Source organism: Carcharodon carcharias, chromosome 20 (assembly GCF_017639515.1).
Source record: "Carcharodon carcharias isolate sCarCar2 chromosome 20, sCarCar2.pri, whole genome shotgun sequence".
Taxonomy (NCBI): Eukaryota; Metazoa; Chordata; class Chondrichthyes; order Lamniformes; family Lamnidae; genus Carcharodon; species Carcharodon carcharias.
The window spans coordinates 62,543,016-62,556,933 of record NC_054486.1 but is presented as its reverse complement, the minus strand read 5'-3'; the positions used below and the strand labels follow the sequence as shown (position 1 = coordinate 62,556,933).

Sequence of the window (13,918 nt, the reverse complement as noted above, 5' to 3'; positions counted from 1 at the left end):
TGGACTTAAAGTTAACTCTGTCTTTCTCTGCACAGGTGCTGTCAGACCTGCTGAGTTTTTACAGCAATTTTTGTTTTTGTTTCAGATTTCCAGCATCTGCAGTATTTTGCTTTTATTTTAGCCATTTATAATGTATCATTTATAATGATGCCCTGCCCCAAATCTATCCCCCTACCAACATTATTAAAAGAGGTTATCTGCTCATTATGACATTTGAACCTTGCAGTGCTCAGCTGGCTGTGCCTATCCTATGTTTGCAATAGTGACCACACTTCAAACGTACTTTATTGGCTGTAACATGATTTGGATATCCTGAAATCTAAAATGCGCCATAGAAATACAGTTATTTTTCTTTGAGGACTGAATCTACATTTTGGTGGGAAACTTTTCATTGAGCATCTATTCCATTGTTAATTTGAATAATTTATTTCCTTTTAAAATAATATTAAAAGAAAACTTAATTAGTATGAGATCAGTATAGAATAAACTAAATACGTTTTATTAAATATCAAATTAAGGGCTCAAACCAGCGTTATGGGTCAGCATGATAGTGATTGGGATCTTATTATACCGCAGTCGTTCAAATGATTGATTATAGACTATTCGAGGATATATCGAATACAATCGTCCTACGGATTACAATACAAATTTTCATCCGTAAGGCAACGTTTCTCAGCTTGTTTACTTGAGTTTTCACATATGTTCCAAATAAATAGCAATTTTTAATTTTTTTTCTTAATTTACTCAATGTTTTCACCTGATTTTCGCCCCTTGAAAATAGAATCGGACACCTTCGACAAAATCCGACTTCAACGGGTCTGATCTGTCCTACACGAATCGCACATGCTATTGAATAAAGAAATGATCAACTTATCCACAGGGCGACAAATTTACCAATGTGTAAATAAAACTGAAACAATTTTTGTATTCAAACAGGAATGTTTTCTCTCGGATTAAATTATTTTATGCAGGTCTTTATCTCGATAATATTTACTGCCTTTGTACCAGTTTCCTTCCCCTGTGCTTTTCCCCAGGTTATAAAATGATGGCTCCTCACCACCTCTCAAGGGCAATTAGGGATGGGCAATACATGCTGGTCTTGCCAGCGACGCCCTCATCTCAAGAAGGAATAAGAAGTATAAAAATAGAGTCTTGTCCCGGGGTCGCAGGTGGTCTTTAAATGGGCCGTATGACTAACTTTGTACTTAGTCTATTAAATCAGAAATTCCTATTTGTACTTTTTAGGCCAATATTTTGAAACGCTGTCGGAAAGATTCATCCATGGCACAATTCTTTTTAGATGGACAAGACTAGCAAATGGGTTTTCTTTTAAAAAGTGGAAATATCGAAGAAAACTTGCTGGGTGTTTTCGGGACTTGTATTTTGTTGTACATGCAGGCTGCCTATAATAGTACGGGACATTCATTTAACTTTACTGCAAGCAAATGTGACTACATTAATTATGCAACATGGGGGAATTTTTTAATAATAGAATTACTGTTTGTGTTAGTGAAACTAGGTTTTAATAAATAAGCTTGCTTAATTTGTCATCTTATTTTTAATTTGAAAACATTAAATTTCACTACCTTTGTATGTTTTGTTAATATACAACATATTCAAGTAAACCTATCGTAACTTTGCTTAAATAATGTTTATATTCTTATAGCCTTTACCTATATCAATATGTATTTAAAGTTTAAACTTAACATCTGCAGTATTTGTCGTTTTTATTTTTGATTTAAGACACCTTGAACCAAGTCGCTGCAATCCGACCGTGCCATGAAGAATTTGCTTGAGTATTGTAATTGATCACATACTAAGGTCTTTCAACTTTAATCATTCCATTTTGGGGAAAAGACTAACTTGGTTTTAGGGTAATCCAACTATTTTGAAACGGGGAGCAAGAAAATAAACATTTTTTTAGTAGAGCTCACAAATAGCTCTAGAAGTATTGTGAAAAACATTTTTCTCCAAAAACGTTACTTATTACAATTGGTGGAAATGAGATTCGGAGCAGTTTCTATTTAACTGTGCAGTTCCTTTTTACGAGATGGAGCTGAAGCGCGTGGGCTGCGCTGCCTTTGGGTGCGGGGTGGAAGCTGCGCTGCCATTGGGTGAGGGGTGGAAGCTGCGCTGCCATTGGGTGCGGGGTGGAATCTGCGCTGCCATTGGGTGAGGGGTGGAAACTGCGCTGCCATTGGGTGAGGGGTGGAAGCTGCACGAGCGACCGCCTCTGCAATAAAGTGAACGTCAACGCGGCGACTGCGCCTAGTGTCTCCGCCTTTCGCTGACTAGGGGAGAGAGTGACAGCCGCTGGAAGCCGGTCTTACTGGTTGCGTGGTGAGTGAGGAGGCTAAGCGGGGGCGGGGCGGTGGAGGGAAGCGAGTCGGACAGACCCCTCCCTGGGGTAGTAGAGTTGGATTGAGTGGGTTTAGGCCCGGCTCTGGCTTCGGGTCAGGGCTGCGGTCGGGAGTGGCTGTGATTTCATGTGGGTCTAGAATCGGTCACCCACCAGGCCCAGGCTCGGAGCTGTAGTCGGACCTAACTCGGATTGAATCCGCCTGTCCGGACGGTTTCATTCGTGTGGGAATTAGCTTCGAGGTTTGCGGGGAAGGGGATCGTCGGGGTTTGTTCTGCGAGAACGGTGGCTGAAGTGTTTGGGCCGCTCGAGGGTCTGAGGGGATCCGCCTTGGTGGACCGCGGGCTTCCCCACCCTCCCCTCGTGTCTCCTCCAATTGAAAGAGACTGCATGTCTTTCTGGTTCACTTCCCCAGAAGTCAGGCTCCCTTCTATCTCGAGCACCGCCCTGTAATATTGCATGTTTTGGCACAGTGTTTATCTTTGCTCTTCTTCCTCGTCTATCTCGGCTATATACAGTGCACTCGCCAATATTTTTTTTGCTAAAGCACTGATTTAGAGAACTACGCAGTTTCTTGTTTTGGGCCTCCTGCTATATGCTATTACAGTGTTGGTGAACATAGAGGAACAATTTGGATTTTTGCAGTAAAGTGAAAGTGTTAAAACTGTTAAAAATTTTCTGTTGCTTTGCAGTACTCAATCTTTCCTTTATACCACACTGTTAATGGATGTCCTTTAGCACCTCTCGTCAAATGGTAATCATTTTTGTGATTCTGGTTGGACTGTTGGAAACGGGTTGCTTAATGTGTTGCATTATAAACGAGCGTGATCTTGTCTTAAGATAAAGGCAAAATACTGCGAATGCTGGAAATCTGAAACAAAAACAAAAAACGCTGGGAAAACTCAGCAGGTCTGACAGCATCTGTGGAGAGAAAGACAGAGTTAACGTTTCGAGTCCGTATGTCTCTTCTTCAGACGACTCCTCTTCGTGATCTTGTCATCTGTTGTCAGCATATGCACTTCAAGGGCTGGTTGATAGTGATCACATGTGAAAACTGTCCAATTTTCTTGCTCTTACTGTAGGGGTGTTGGATTCTCACTTACACCTTGGTTGAGAAGGAATGTTCAGTGTAGCAAGATGTTGAGGGGGCACAGGAGGCTTTGGACATAATCTTCCAAGGTTTTTATTTTTTCCAGTAGATGGGGTGGAAATTAGATTTGAAGACCTTGCATACAGGTTGATAGGGGTGGGGAGGGGCTAGTTGCATAGCAACAAGATATTACAAAGTTTTTTAGACAAATTGAAGACAGGACAGAGTGGTGAAGTAAAAGGTTACTGTTGATTAAACCTGGGATCTTCCATTTTTGGATGATTCACTCAATGTTGAATAAACTTAGCCATTTGGGGACCCCATGTTCTATTGTTTGTTTACACACAAATGTGGCCTTATCTGGTGTGTTCCTTGGAATTTACCATCTTCAGTTGCTTGTTGCTTCTGATTTGGTTACTGTGGCTTTCCTGGCACAGACCTATTCTGTCCGTTTCAAAGCCAAAACTTAAAATCTCGGGTTAGCGCTGACTTATTTGACAGCTTGATATCAGGATAATTCTTGGGTGTAATAATAATTTGTATTTTATGTGTTGTATTTAACATATAAAATTGCCCAAAGGTGCTTTGCATATGAAAGTAGGTATGAAAACAGACATTGAGTTATAGAGAGAGATTGGAGTGACTGCTAGTCTCAGCAAAAAGATAGGTTTTGAGAAAGCTTGTAAAGAAATGAACAACTGGCGGTATTCAGACAGACAATTTGCAAGAATGCTAACAAGGTATCTGAAGGATTTATTAGCAATGTTGGAGCGAAGGGACAGTGAGAGACACAAGGTTAGAGTTGGAAGGACTGAAAAATGTTTGTTTTAGGACAGTTAAAGGCTTTTGAAGGAATTGAAGATGATCAGGAAGTGTTGGAATATGTTGTTATCGAAAGCTGGTGTGAATTAATGAGAAAGGAGCTGATCAGACGAGCGAGACTTGGTTTAGAACAGGATGCATTTTGATAAGTTGGAGTTTAGGCAAGATGGAGAATGGAGCCAGAAAGGTGAAAAAGGGCTAAACATTTCAGGTTTGGAGGGGACCATTGTTGCAGAAGTGGAAATAGATAGTCTTGATCTGGATGAGATGTGGGATTTTAAAGCTCCACCCCTGGTTGAACTGTCCAATTCAATATCAGCAAGTGAGTACAATTTGTTGTAGGGCTTAAAATAATGGCTTAGGTCTTCCTGGTAAATTGGAGGAAAATGGTTAATCCGTGATTTGATTTCACAATTAACTGCATGGAAGTGAACGTTTTGTTGAGAGCTGTTGTCACCATATGTTTTGAAGTTGAACCTGTGCCTTATGTCACTGTGGGGCATGTTTGTAAGGAAAAGGAAAAGACCAAGGACAGAAACTTAGGGATTCTGCACTTGGCTGCATGGGTTGAATCGCCCATGAAGAGGTTAGTTTTTTTTTATATGTATTTGTTCTTGGCTGCAGCTGACACCACAAAGGGAATGGACAAATAATGTTACTAGTTGCTTGGAGGCACTGAGTCTATCTTGTAGTGTGGGACTGACCTGACGAGGTGAAAATAGCAGCCTCCCTTTCCTGCAGGGTATTAGTGAACCAGTTGAGTTTTTAATGGCTGTCTGGCAGCTTTCACATTCATTTTTATCTTGAAACCAACCCACAATTGACCACAGTTATTGGATTCTGTCTCACAACTTGCAATGGTGGGATTTGAGCACACAATGCTGTATGGGTGAAAGGGAATCAAATAACTCCATATTACAGTTTATCCCTGTATGTTCTATAAATATTATCAAATGTATTCAATTGAAGAAAAATGCATATCTACATTGTTCTTTAAACCAAATTAAAAATAATTGGTTACATTTTGAAACCAGGTAATTAGCAACTTTTTGATTAATGCTGGTCTTTGCATCACTTAAAACTGAGACTGATTTTCCTTTCTCACCCTGACTGATGCATTTTGACACACAAAGGCAGATGCCCAGTTTTGTCTTCTGATTTTGCTATTTTTTTCCAAGTTGAGGTTTTGTTTGTTTCACAATTCCTTGAGGGACAAGAAGGAAGGAGTGGGTAAATGTGTGAAGACCTTTGGCTTCACGCCATTTGCATAAGGAGTAGATGTAAAGTTAAGGATGAGGTGAATGATAGTGGAGCAATGAAGTCAATGCTGATGTAAAGTAGTCTAGACTATGACAGTTAGAATCCCACCTTGCCAGTTTCAGAATTTGAAATTTGTTTAAGCAATCTGGGAATAAAATAATTGGTTTTGATAACATTTGTCTTCTGGGGAAAGAAATCTATTGTCCATACCTGAAATTTATGTGGTTGACTCTAATTGACTTCTGAATTGCCCAACCATTTGCTGCAGTTCAAGAAGGTAGTCTACCTATGCAATCTTAAACCAATGATTGAATGCCAGTCTTACCAGTGATGTCGACATTACAAGAATTTTTTTTAGAAAGACATCTTGCTTTGAAATCCTCCCTCAATTCCTGTGATTGAGTCCTTGATACATTTACCTGCCAAAAGTAGCACCACGACTTGAACATCCTTATACCTTCAGCATAAACCATAATATGATTGAACTGCATACTCATGATTTAAAAATTCAGTTTCTGCCATTACATGTGGGAGACCAAACTAGGTTGCTTCTGTGCACTCTTGTAGGCAGCATTCAGCGATGTTAATGGAGACCTTGGAAGTTGCACACTTGTTTTTGAATACTATGAGCTGACTAGAGGGGTTGGGAATTAAAATGGAGCTGTGTTAACTTTTATACAGATGCATTTTTAAGTAGAGATGATTGTTCCTTGATCTTTATTTTCCTCCCCTCTACTTGAAAAATTTTCTTGTCATCATGGGCACTTAAACCAAGGTGAATGCTGGTCTGGATTTTTGTAAAAGTTATTTTAAGGCGATACAAGTTCAGAAATCCAAATTTCTTTTTGCTGGTACTACAGATTATTTGGTTGACTGCTTTATCACCTTGGCCAATAAGATCTACCTTGCATCACATCTCTCTACATTGATCAAATAATTTGCCACCATAAACATACAGATAAGCATAATTCAAACTCCATACTATTCTCTTGTGACCAGTTTGCCTCCCTGTAAGTTACCATGATCAGTCCCTTTTTGTCACATTATCAAAGTGTTATTGGCAAGGTCAGTGATGGGAAGAGAGAGAAAATATGTTGTGTGTTAGCACTGTGCTTGTCTTTGCTTTGATTTGGGTGCACAGTAGACAAACACTGACTTGTGAAATGGGAAACTCTGATTTTGACTGTTGAATCTGAATTATGGCTCTGTGGCTTATGAACGAGGAGCTGGTTTGCTCAGTTGGCTAGGCGGCTAGCATGTCTTTCAGATGAACACCAACCACGTGGGTTCAGTGTCTCAGCCAGAATGGGGAGTTTCGAGCTTTTTTGCTCCATCCACAGTAAAAGATTATGGCACTTGGCAATTATTCACCGAACCATTGCAAAGGGCTTGTCTTCGGGCAGAGAACTCTTAAGCTTATGACCAGTGTTGGCCTTCCCTTTCCCACTGTCCCCCCGCCACAGCTTGTTGATGGAGGTTTATCTCCATTGTCTTTTTTGAACAGGGATTTTGAGTACTGAAAGTGAATTTCTGCTTTCAAAATCGATCTTCTTTGTGGCATTGCTGTTTGTGCTTATAGTTCAAACCATTCACTAATTTGCTATTCTTGAAGCATTTCTTTGAGCCAGGGAGTGCTAGCTATTAATACAGTAACTGGATAGAATACAGTATTTTGTTGTTGAATGAAAACTCATACCTGAAGCACTTTAGTACAAAAATAGCTGGTTAATGTTTAACTGAAGAGTCCAAGAGCTGACAATTTGACATAAGGATTTGCACTATTTCACGGCACAGTGTCCACTGGGTAGTCCAGTCATCTATCTTGATGCATGGATTTATTTTGCAAACATTTTGCACCTATTGGACATTAACTACATTAAGTTATGTCAGTGTTTTTTCTGTCATGTGTTTCTACCAGGAATGTACTGTAGGCATTTAATGCATTTTAATAAATTAAATACCAGATTGCTGTAGCACGATAAAAATGACCTGCAGTTTTATATACTAAGCCTATGGCAATAAATTGGGCTGTGGTTGGAATTTGAATGAACAGGAAATGTTTGAATCATATTTGTAAATCAGATTTTCTTTGTGCAAGATTATGTAAATTATTTTAAGCAGGTGTGAGGTATCATCGTCATTGAGATACTTGCTTGAAATTAGAGTTGTCAAATGAAAGTGGAAGTAGGCTTTGAAGGCTCCATTATAAAATGTTTTGGGTGGCTGTACTACCTTGCTGCCTTTGTGTGGTATCTAAACAATCAAATTGCTTATACTGTTCAACAGATGGTCATAAGTTTGAGAATCTTTTGATAAGTGCTATGCTTAACTCTTGGGGCAGATGCATTACAAATTGACAGTCAAATCAGGCAGGACAGGTGAATCTGCAGTACATATTTTTCAAGCGCGATAGTTCTTAATGATGCTTTTGGTTTCGTTAAATGCAAACTACACTGGATGTGGTGAGAATTTCTTTATTGTGAGTTTACAGTTAGGCCCATGCTCACACTATAAATGTGTACAAATTCAGAATTTGTTAGTGATGCACTCTTTTTGTTTTCAACTATAGTATTTTAATACTAATGATTTTTCTTGAGTCCTATACGTACTTAGGGGAAGTGACAGAGAAATAGTGCACAACTGTGTTTTGAAGAATTGGGAAAAGCCCATCACCAACAAAGCCTGGATTAACTTGATAAGCAGATCATGTTTGTTGTTGAACATGTGGATGTGGAATCTACAGCCAAATACTTATGGGACAGTTCTAATATAGATGGACACATGCGTGCGCACGCACAAGTTGAGTTTCAATATCTGAGGAAATGGGGTAAAAATCACCAACAGAGCTCTGACCTACAACTTGAAAGTGTTTTGGAAATACCTAAAACAAAAACAGAATTACCTGGAAAAACTTAGCAGGTCTGGCAGCATCGGCGGAGAAGAAAAGAGTTGACGTTTCGAGTCCTCACGACCCTTCAACAGAACTAGGAGAGTGCAGTAAGTTCAGAGCGAGTGAGATTAGAATGGGTGAGAGGAGCAGAGAAATTGAGACGACTAATGTCACGCCGACAGTTCTCAATGAAAAGATCAAGAGAAGGTAAGAATCCAGAGGGAGGGGTCCAGGTGGAGGGAGAATATTGGCGGTGGGTGAAAGGATCCGTTGAACGGGGAGAGGAGTCCTGCCCAAAGAAGTGAGCCCAGAGACTAAGATGGCGGAAGAAGAGTTCAGCATCATGCTGAGCCCGAAATTCATTGAGGTGAGGGCGTAGGGGTATGAAACTAAGTCCTTTGCTGAGCACTGAACGTTCAGCATCGGAGAGGGGAAGGTCAGGGGGTATAGTGAATACACGGCTGGGGCTGGGATTGGAAGACGGGGTGGGGACGGAGGGACAGGCAGGGATGGAGGGTCCTAGATGGGTGTGGGGTGTCGATGAGTTGTTGGAGGTATTTTTGGAAATACCTGTTGGGTTGAACAACAGTCCAAACCCTTCAGCAGACAAACAGGATCAAAGCTTGCAGCAATTGGAGTCATAGAAGTTTATAGTGATTATGGTGAGTTGGAAGAATGCAGATGGAACAGAGGACTGAAGGAAAGAAGAATTTGCTACCAATAGTAAGTGACTACAATCCACTAATATCTTGGATCTCCCCTTTATCTCACAGTAATTCACATTCAGTCGTCATCACTTCCCAGTGCCTCAAATTGGAAATGTTTAAATTCCTCCATGGCTTTGCCGCTCCCTATCTATGTAATTTGTTCTAACTATCCCACCCCATACCTTCTGACCTTTTTTTGCAGTTCCCTTCACTTCATCATGCCTAGGTTTCACAATTGAGTTTGTTCCTTTTTAAACACCTTCATCTCCCTCTGTCCTTTAAGACCTTCTTTTAAAAAAAGCTAATTGACCAAAGCTTTTTGCCATTTTTCCTCTAAAACCCTCATTTTTTTTCTGATAAAAGATGATATAAATGCAAGTTGTTATTGGACACTTAAATAAAACTTGCTGAAGATACCCTAGTCGTGATTACATATATATGTAAGATTAGGATTGGGTTTCATCTCAGTGATTGAAATATTGAAACAGCTTAGCCTTTTTGGATGTGTCTAGGTGCAATTTAGCTCGCCAACTGATATGTAGGATGTGTGATTTGTGTCTGCTTAACTGAACTTTGTCAATATATTGGGAAACAATATAATGTTGGTAAAGAAATGGGACAATTTAAGCTCAGGATTAGTTACAGGCTTGATGGTAAAGCAGTTAGCATTTGGTGTTTTTTGGAGGAACTGCTCCATTTCTGGGGTTGTTCACAGTAACCTTTCAGGACACAATGCATCATCCAAAATAGTGTGTGTGACTAGAGTCCTAAAAAGATCTTGAATTTCCCTTGATTCGTAGAGAGATGGGAATGAAAAACTTGATGAAAGTTATCTCCATGCAGGTGGAAAATGGGGTAAATTGTTTATTTCCGTTTTTGCTGCTTGCAAGACTTGATCAAACATAAAAGATTTAAGCTTGATACCATATTTGCTGTTAGATTCAAATTTTCCTGCATATTGCAGAAGCTAGAGAGACTTTGTTATTTTTAATACCTCGGGAGGAAAGAAGAAATGCCTTTTGGAAACTACAAGAATCCTTGCCACTACCAAAAAAGTGACAAAATTCTAGTGATATGGTAGTCATTTTTAAAGAGAAACAAAAAAGGGAAGATGTTCAAGAAGTTCAGCAGAAAAATGGTTCATCTGAAGCACAGATTTCCTATTTTGATTTGTCATTTGGAAACAAGCACTTAAACCTTGGACCGCCGCCTTCCTTTCTCTTTTGGCTTTTCCCATGTTATGTGAGGTGGTTACCACAATGCTGGTTGATCACACCTTCATATCAACCATTTTAGATTTGAATGGTTTTACAGCTGGTTGCCCCTACTGCTGCTAATCTGGGCTCAGGACTGGCACTGATGGATGTTGCATGCACCAGTGGTTGGGTTGTACGTAAACGTTGGATTAGAGTCTGAAAATTCTTCATCAGCTCTTGCAACTTAAACTTCAGTATTGTACCAAGGCATCATGAAACGTTTGTCAGGAGTATAGGAAGTTTCTAAATGACACAAATGAAGAAGCTTCACTGATAGAGAAGTATGGGATCACATCAGACCACAAAGCATTAAGTGTTTCTGAGATTCACAGTTGATGTTGAAGATGATTGTGCAGCCATCGGGGCACAGACAGCAGTGAGTTCTTGGAACAGTGTTCGGTTAATTTCTTTTAAGCAGATTTGTAAGTGGACATTGATTCACAAATTGTCCATGGTGATTTTAAATCAGGTTTAGGTAGCCTTTGCATTGGTAATAAATTGATGAGAATGTGGTGATAATGAGTTAGATGTAGAATGTGATTATCCTGCTAATAGAGAGAGATCATATTGCACCAGTGAAATAAATCATGAGAAGGGTTAAGTAACCAAGTTAGGGAGTGTTCAATTGGGTCTTTGACCATCAAAATGGTTTAACGTTGGCTTACAGGAACAAACATGAGCTAGATGATACTTGATGACATTCAAGTTATAGCTGAATGTTTATTTCCCATTAACTCTTTCAGCAAGAATTGCTGGGTCCTCCTCACTGCGAGTGGGAAGCTTGGTTTACTATTTTCCTATAGTCTATTGTATTTTATTCGCTCATCCCCTTTTCCACTACAAGAACACAGGCATGAAGGAAAATTGTTGCATCACCACAACTTCCCTGACAGAAACTTGTTTGTGCAGCCTAGGGCCCTTCCTGAACTTTATGGCTCAGAATGCTGTCATGCAATGCTAGAGGATTCACCTGGGACCTTCTAGGTCTTGCCATACTGTGTTGTAATTCCTTTGGTTGCATGCAGTCTTGTGACTGTTGAACATAGACTTGTTTAAGCATAAGCCAGCATAAAAGACAGTGTGGTAAGCAAGCAGTCAGAGATATTCTGAAGAAAGTGTAAAACACCACATGGACAACCAGTTCACCCTCATGGGACGGATAAACCTGGTTCTTTGGCCTGAATTTACGATTTGTCTCTAGGTCAGTTGAAGCATATACCACATACTTGGCACCTTTTCAATTCTTCTGGTTCCTGCTGCTCAAGTTTCTGACCTTTCCAACTCTTCTTGTTGTGTTAATGCTGCAGCACATGGGGAGTTCGAGATGGGGTGAGAGTAGGTGACCTTGTTGAATGTTAGTCATACTTTTTCCCCTTTTAGTGCAAAGTACATTGGGAAGAGGAAAAGAATGTTCATATGTTGGGCAATTTTTTGTTTCTCCTCACTGACCTAGACCATCTTTAGCACTGCCATTGATTTCTTCTCTCTTCTTTCCTATTCTATACTACCAAGCTCCACGCAAATTTATTTTCTTAGTATTTCTCATGGTCAAATCAAATGCATGATTGTGAATAATCATGCGTGCAGTTATGTTCTGCCACGCAAATACATGCAGCACACATTCATTCTATATCCATATTGAGGTGGTTTTTCAAACCAGTTTAGAGCAGATCTAGGGAGACTTTAAATCCCAAATTGATATATAGTTCACCTCCGAGTTCTTAAAGCTGGTTGTACTTGACCTTGAGGCTTATGTGCTCGGTGAATAGAGCTGAGATATTGAAGCAGCTTTACCTTTTGCAAGTAATCCTCTTGGAGTGTTTTGCTTGGTTTCAGAAATCCATGCAACTTGCCAGTCTTTTGTTTTATCTAAGATGGCATATTTAAATAAATTGCGCAAATTAATTGCTTGAGCCAGCAAACCTGGATTTTAAAAGTATATCTATTCCAGTTGGCTAATCCTTGAAAGCTCAAAAATTTAAAACATTATACCGACAAGTTATATTTAAAGGTAGGCTTGCAGATGTTTTAAATGTGGCTTCATTTGATTTAAATAATTTTGAAACTTAATATCACTATGTCAGACTGTTCTACTTGATGGATATGATGAGCAAAGCTGACCCAGGAAGAACCTGTAGATCTCGCTTCTCTTTCCACAATGTCAAAGTCGCAACAACCAGCTGTTAAATTGTTCCAGTTGTGTCACTGCTGTTGTATTGCATTTAAAAGCATCCCGCTTAAATTTGTTAGAAGAAGAAATGCTGCAAGCTAGGCCTTCAAAACTGATGAAGCTTTTTCTGGTGTTTTATTGATAAAATTTGCTGAGGCTTATTTTTGCATATTTACAGTACTGTAAATGTTGAGGTTATAATATGTACATGAATTTCTCTAGGATAGCAGATTTTTGAGTTTTGATAGTGATGAATCTGATGATTTGTTTGAAATTTGTCATTGTACAATTTTCTTCACGTTCAAGGAAGTATTAATGAAATATCACTCACTTTTTAAACAATGTCATTTGAGTTACTGATTGACCCCTTTGCTCAGAATGAGAGGTATTGACTTGGCGGGTTGATTCAATACTCTGATTACTGTATTTGTATATAACTTTTTTTTATAACTTTTCCTTGTATATATTATGTTTTCCACTTGTTCTTTTTAAAGTGTTTGACTAGGTATGCCGGCTTGTTTCTTACTGGATGTTAAGTGCCAGAGGTTCGCATAGAGGGCTGTTCAATCACTTTGCATGATAAAGACTTGGATAATCTCATGAAGGTGACAGCTATTAAAACCAATTGAATTGAAATAAAGCAAGATGGCCAGTTTTTTTTATTTTTGGAATATTGGTGTAATTATGCATATGCAATTGCTGAAAAGAAGCAATGGACTTCAGTGAGCTTTCTAGTGCTTGAAGCCTTCATACCTATTTGTTTGGCTCTGTGTAGTTGGTTTTATGTATGAAACTCCAATCTAATGAATCACCTTAAACATGTTGCCATCCACTATTGTGTGTTCAAAATGTGCATGCAACTTGTAGCAATTGTAGATAATGACTGTGGTTAAACTGTTTTGTAAGAAAATGAGGTGTGCCATAATTTCCAATGAAATGGCTGCAAATTCTTCAAACAGTGGTACATTTTAACTATTTGCCAGAAATAATTCTGTAAGAATAAAAGTTGAGAAATTCCTTGCACTGAAATTTGTGCTCAACAAAATGTTAAGAGTTGGTGAGCAAAGCTAGTCCATCCTCATCCAAAAGCCTACAGTTCTCTTTTTCACCTACCCCATCAAAATTGCAGTATCCAGACCTGGAAGTTCATTCATTCTGTTGATTATGCTGTCACTTGGATTTTTCCACTGTTAATGTCATGAATCTTTTGTGGCATCTCACAGGCCTTCTGAAAGCCCATATATCTCATCCATTAGGTTTCCCTTGTTTACTGTAGGTTAAACATGACCATTTTACAAAGCCATGTTCATTTTTTTATTTTGATACCATTACCTTTGGGTATTTTGTAGGCTTTCTCACCTCTG

General features: G+C 39.2%; 1 protein-coding gene across 9 annotated transcripts in view; it reads left to right on the top strand.

Annotated features, from left to right (window-relative positions):
• The first annotated feature begins 2,231 nt into the window (after positions 1-2,231).
• The window catches only part of ktn1 (kinectin 1), a 116,212-nt gene continuing 104,525 nt past the window's right edge, over positions 2,232-13,918 (top strand). For 2 of the 9 annotated variants that reach the window (XM_041213860.1, XM_041213859.1), the window contains exons 1-3: positions 2,395-2,601; positions 3,052-3,113; positions 13,049-13,159. The gene's annotated coding sequence lies outside the window, so the exon portion shown is untranslated. Of the gene's footprint in view, positions 2,341-2,393; positions 2,602-3,051; positions 3,114-13,048; positions 13,160-13,918 lie in introns of those variants that run through there. The other 7 variants (XM_041213863.1, XM_041213861.1, XM_041213854.1 and 4 more) reach the window with 6 other exon arrangements.